Genomic DNA, 7,346 nt, shown 5'->3' on the forward strand with positions numbered 1-7,346 from the left:
AATTACGTAACATTCTGGCAAATTAGTTTGCAAAGAGCCAGGCGGCCCAAACTGTTGCATATACCCTGACTCTGCGTGCAATGAACGCAAGAGAAATGACACAATTTCACCTGGTTAATATTGCCTGCTAACCTGGATTTCTTTTAGCTAAATATGCAGGTTTAAAAATATATACTTGTGTATTGATTTTAAGAAAGGCATTGATGTTTATGGTTAAGTACACATTGGAGCAATGACAGTCATTAATTGATTGTTTTTTTGTAAGATAAGTGTAATGCTAGCTAGCAACTTATGTAGCTTACTGCATTCGCGTAACAGGCAGACTCCTCCTGGAGTGCAATGTAATCAGGTGGTTGGAGCACACATGCCCTGTTCCAGTGTGACTAGATCTCCAATTTGAGACCATTTTCGTAAACATTGGAGCTTTTTATCGATTTTTAAACACCCCCAGACAATTTATATAAACAGGCCATGATTTGAACATACAGCAAAACAAGCCTGTTTTGAGGCTGCATAGATCCCAGAGTAGGAGAGTCACAGTGATGTATCATACATGCTCTGTTCCAGTGTGACTAGATCTCCACAGTGATGTATCATACATGCTCTGTTCCAGTGTGACTAGATCTCCACAGTGATGTATCACATGCTCTGTTCCAGTGTGACTAGATCTCCACAGTGATGTATCAATGCTCTGTTCCAGTGTGACTAGATCTCCACAGTGATGTATCAATGCTCTGTTCCAGTGTGACTAGATCTCCACAGTGATGTATCAATGCTCTGTTCCAGTGTGACTAGATCTCCACAGTGATGTATCAATGCTCTGTTCCAGTGTGACTAGATCTCCACAGTGATGTATCAATGCTCTGTTCCAGTGTGACTAGATCTCCACAGTGATGTATCAATGCTCTGTTCCAGTGTGACTAGATCTCCACAGTGATGTATCAATGCTCTGTTCCAGTGTGACTAGATCTCCACAGTGATGTATCAATGCTCTGTTCCAGTGTGACTAGATCTCCACAGTGATGTATCAATGCTCTGTTCCAGTGTGACTAGATCTCCACAGTGATGTATCAATGCTCTGTTCCAGTGTAACTAGATCTCCACAGTGATGTATCAATGCTCTGTTCCAGTGTAACTAGATCACCACAGTGATGTATCAATGCTCTGTTCCACCTATAATTTGAGCATTTTGGCAAAGTTTTGAGGTTTTTTCGATTTTTAAAACACCCCCAGACATTTACACCCTCTTCCCCAGAATTTCAAGGGCCAGCGAGAGCTCACCGGACGCCGCCGGAACCGCAACGCTTTCCAGGACTTTGGCCCCTCTCTCGGGGCGAACCCATTCCAGGGCGCGCAGCACTTCACAAAGAAAAGAGAACTCTCCCTGGGGCTCCCGCCAGCTCCTCCGGGATCGTTCGTGTTACCGCACTGGACACCTCGCGGCTCCCATCTCCGCCACTCCGGATTTGGGGATCTGAACCCTTTCGATCGGCTCACATGCCACAGGCCCATATGCTCACATGCCACATGTCACAGGCCCAAAGGCCCATTTGCTCACATGCCACAGGCCCAAAGGCCCATATGCCCTGGTACTTTCATAGGCTTTCAGGACTATACACATGACATATTATGTCGTATTTTAGGTATAACGAAAATGTACTTTATTTAGTCACATAACTACAGCTGTAAATACTACTGGATAAAGGCTTCTGCTATTGAATACATTAAATGATTTATAACACCTGGAGCAACCTTAAATTGTCCCTGCATTTTTTTGATCCCCTTCAGAACATTTATGAGAGTTTGAGATAGTGACCTTTGGAGAGAGTTTTTCCAAACTGCCAACCTTTTGTTTTCAAATGGAATTAATGCAAATTCAACTTGTGAGAAAACCCCCAATCAGAGGTATGATATTCCCTCCCTTCAAACATTTTTCCCTGAATAGAATATTTAAATGTGTAAAGGGGTTGGGCCTATCTGATTGTAAATATAAAGACCTTTCCAGAGTCTGAACTCAATCACTACAGAACGTTATACTGTGAGACACTTAGAAGGAGCTGGAGTTGGATTGTTGCCTTTTTCCCATATTCTGAAAACATTTCATTGAGAATTGACTTCCTTCTCCTTGGAGCAAGATGGCATCTGCAACTGCTACTGGGTCAAGGTAAGTTCTCTCTAAATGAAGGGAATCTTCATCTATACATCTCCGCAGAGTGTGCATGAAGAACCAGGAAAACATCATCTATACATCTCCGCAGAGTGTGCATGAAGAACCAGGAAAACATCATCTATACATCTCCACAGAGAGTGCATGAAGAACCAGGAAAACATCATCTATACATCTCCGCAGAGTGTGCATGAAGAACCAGGAAAACATCATCTATACATCTCCACAGAGTGTGCATGAAGAACCAGGAAAACATCATCTATACATCTCCGCAGAGTGTGCATGAAGAACCAGGAAAACATCATCTATACATCTCCGCAGAGTGTGCATGAAGAACCAGGAAAACATCATCTATACATCTCCGCAGAGTGTGCATGAAGACAGAATCAAAACCAAAGATTGATCAGGAAGTTCATAATTCGCGCGATTCCATGATAGAGCATCTTTGGCACGGCAGGATCATTGACTACAGAATACTCAGCTGTATTGTGACACAACAGGACGCACTCCAACCTCTGATTAAGAATCGTGAACAAATGGGTCATTTTGTTACGAACAAGCCAGAAGACAATCAAACAACTGGGTAAAAGCTACTATTTTACACTGATAAAATAATATATGTGCAAGTTACATTGGAACTCATTTGAACTGTTGTCCAGTTATGTTGGATTGTAAAATAATATAAACGTTTCTGTTAATCTGTGGGATATTTCAGCCAAGTGGAAGTGGCTCAAGTGTTGGCACCAACTACAGATGAACATATAGATGGAGACTCAGACGTCAACATGGACCAGTCGGCGTTGTACCAACCGTAAGTAAATGCAAATAGAAATCATCTCATTAACAAGTAGTACGTATAAGTATAGAAACAAACATGGATGTATTTTATTCATTCTAATCTGCATACCAGATATTTTCCAGACCATTGAACCAGTCATGGGACACCACACTGAGAAAGGGGATGCAGTGGTTTGTACCAAAAGCCCCCTCTGGATTGTGATCTGCTGGCTGGATTTGGGAAATATCTCCGCGACGACAACAACATTCCCCATTTCAAACAGGAGGAATGTACAGAGATTTGACTTTCATTTAACTGTTATTAACATATTTTAATTAGAATGAATCGATTTTAAAGTAGTTATTAACTATGTAATGAATATTATTTTCATGTTTCATGCCGAGAGAGACAGAGAGGATCTATTACATGAACTTGTGTTCATCTGTGATGGCTGAGAGGGATTTGGGTCACAGGTGCTGTTTTGAGGGGTTAAAAAGGTCACATAGCTTGAGAGAGAGAGGATCTATTACATAAAGTGATCACAGATGCACACTATGTAAAACACATTATATTAATCATTCCCTAAAAATGGGATGTCATTGTCTCTCATAATCTACTATCAAACAGTCATGAAATCATAAATAAATGAATGTGTACACTACAGTTTGTGAATTTGATGGACTTTCTAACTTTAAAGGTCCAAGGACCAAAGTACAAATGAAGTCCCTGCTCAGCCCTGGTCCTTTCATTCTGTCAATTCTGGTTCCTCTCTAGGTTTCTTCTTAGGTTTCTGGCCTTTCTAGGGAGTTTTTCCCCAGCCACCGTGCTTCTACACCTGCATTGCTTGCTGTTTGGGGTTTTAGGCTGGGTTTCTGTACAGCACTTTGAGATATCAGCTGATGTACGAAGGGCTATATAAATACATTTGATTTGAGTCAATGCCATGTCTGTTGTCTTTTTTCATAGCCTGAGAGAGAGAGAGAGAGAGAGAGAGAGAGAGAGAGAGAGAGAGAGAGAGAGAGAGAGACAGCAGAGCAGAGAGAGAGAGACCCTACTACACCAACTGATACATGTAGATGTTTGGTACCAGAGGTAGTCTGTCCAAGAGGGGAATTACACAGACTGATCTCAGTTAATTCATACTGCATGTTGTAGTCTGTCCAAGAGGGAAATCACACAGACTGATCTCAGTTAATTCATACTGTATGTTGTAGTCTGTCCAAGAGGGGAATCACACAGACTGATCTCAGTTAATTCATACTTTTCTTTGTGAGAGAGAGAGAGAGAGAGAGAGAGAGAGAGAGAGAGAGAGAGAGAGAGAGAGAGAGAGAGAGAGACCCTACTACACCAACTGATACATGTAGATGTTTGGTACCAGAAGTAGATACTTGTTTAAATTGCTGCCTGTTCCCTACATTGTACACTACTTTGGCCAGTATTCCCTACATTGTTCACTACTTTGGCCAGTATTCCCTACATTGTGCACTACTTTGGCCAGTATTCCCTACATTGTTCACTACTTTGGCCAGTATTCCCTACATTGTGCACTACTTTGGCCAGTATTCCCTACATTGTGCACTACTTTGGCCAGTATTCCCTACATTGTTCACTACTTTGGCCAGTATTCCCTACATTGTTCACTACTTTGGCCAGTATTCCCTACATTGTTCACTACTTTGGCCAGTATTCCTACATTGTTCACTACTTTGGTCAGTATTCCCTACATTGTTCACTACTTTGGCCAGTATTCCCTACATTGTTCACTACTTTGGCCAGTATTCCCTACATTGTTCACTACTTTGGCCAGTATTCCTACATTGTTCACTACTTTGGTCAGTATTCCCTACATTGTTCACTACTTTGGCCAGTATTCCCTACATTGTTCACTACTTTGGCCAGTATTCCCTACATTGTTCACTACTTTGGCCAGTATTCCCTACATTGTTCACTACTTTGGTCAGTATTCCCTACATTGTTCACTACTTTGGCCAGTATTCCCTACATTGTTCACTACTTTGGCCAGTATTCCCTACATTGTTCACTACTTTGGCCAGTATTCCCTACATTGTTCACTACTTTGACCAGTATTCCCTACATTGTGCACTACTTTGGCCAGTATTCCCTACATTGTTCACTACTTTGGCCAGAGACTTGGTCAAAAGTAGTACACTAAATAGGGAACAGTGTGTCTGAGGATGGTATGTATATATAGTTTGTACAGCAAATATCTCATACATCTCAATCTCTCTCTGTCTCTCTGTCTCTCTCTCTCTCTCTCTCTCTCTCTCTCTCTCTCTCTCTCTCTCTCTGTCTCTGTCTCTCTCTCTCTCTCTCTCTGTCTCTCTGTCTCTTTCTCTATCTCGCTCTCTCTCTCTGTCTCTCTGTCTCTCTGTCTCCAAGTCTCTCTCTCTGTCTCTCTTTCTCTCTCTCTCTCAGCAGGTAACAGGATACTGTTGTCAAACTGTCACAGCTCAGCCTCCTCTTCCTCTTCCTCCTCCTAGGAACCAGTCTAACAAACCAAAAACCAACCAAAATACAACCTAATGAGAACTAACTGGCTATCAACAAGGATCTATGTTCAACAAACCTGACATTCAGCCATCAAGCCAATGACCAACCAACTAGACCCAACATTCAGCCAACCAACGTTTGACCAACCAAGAAATAACCAATAGACAACCAAGCTGACATTGAACAAACTACTATCCAACCAACAGACATCAGTCTCACTCAGAAAGATCCCCTCTATCAGTCAATCATAAAACAACTACCTGCTATCCAATCAACAGACATCAGTCAATGGAGACAACGGTTGTTCTTCAATAAAACAGAAGCTTCTACAGTCGTCTGGTTGAAGTGTGTTAAACACAGAGTCTCTTTAGGCATCAACACACATAGTACACTACACATGTACTGGAGTGGACACACATCCTACACTACACATGTACTGGAGTGGAAACACATCCTACACTACACATGTACTGGAGGGGACACACATCCTACCCTACACATGTACTGGAGTGGACACACATCCTACACTACACATGTACTGGAGTGGACACACATCCTACACTACACATGTACTGGAGTGGACACACATCCTACACTACACATGTACTGGAGTGGACACACATCCTACACTACACATACACTATACAACACACATCCCCAACTCAGATTACTATACAACACACATCCCCAACTCAGATTACTATACAACACACATCCCCAACTCAGATTACTATACAACACACATCCCCAACTCAGATTACTATACAACACACATCCCCAACTCAGATTACTATACTATACAACACACATCCCCAACTCAGATTACTATACAACACACATCCCCAACTCAGATTACTATACTATACAACACACATCCCCAACTCAGATTACTATACTATACAACACACATCCCCAACTCAGATGACTATACAACACACATCCCCAACTCAGATTACTATACTATACAACACACATCCCCAACTCAGATTACTATACTATACAACACACATCCCCAACTCAGATTACTATACTATACAACACACATCCCCAACTCAGATACAACACACATCCCCAACTCAGATTACTATACTATACAACACACATCCCCAACTCAGATTACTATACTATACAACACACATCCCCAACTCAGATTACTATACTATACAACACACATCCCCAACTCAGATACAACACACATCCCCAACTCAGATTACTACACTATACAACACACATCCCCAACTCAGATTACTATACAACACACATCCCCAACTCAGATTACTATACTATACAACACACATCCCCAAAACAGATTACTATACTATACAACACACATATCCAACTCAGATTACTATACTATACAACACACATCCCCAACTCAGATTACTATACTATACAACACACATCCCCAACTCAGATTACTATACTATACAACACACATACCCAACTCAGATTACTATACAACACACATCCCCAACTCAGATTACTATACTATACAACACACATCCCCAACTCAGATTACTATACAACACACATCCCCAACTCAGATTACTATACAACACACATCCCCAACTCAGATTACTATACTATACAACACACATCCCCAACTCAGATTACTATACAACACACATCCCCAACTCACATTACTACACTATACAACACACATCCCCAACTCAGATTACTATACAACACACATCCCCAACTCAGATTACTATACAACACACATCCCCAACTCACATTACTACACTATACAACACACATCCCCAACTCACATTACTATACAACACACATCCCCAACTCACATTACTATACAACACACATCCCCAACTCAGATTACTATACAACACACATCCCCAACTCAGATTACTATACTATACAACACACATCCCCAAC

The sequence above is a fragment of the Oncorhynchus kisutch genome, unplaced genomic scaffold, assembly GCF_002021735.2.
Source record: "Oncorhynchus kisutch isolate 150728-3 unplaced genomic scaffold, Okis_V2 scaffold3655, whole genome shotgun sequence".
NCBI lineage: Eukaryota > Metazoa > Chordata > Actinopteri > Salmoniformes > Salmonidae > Oncorhynchus > Oncorhynchus kisutch.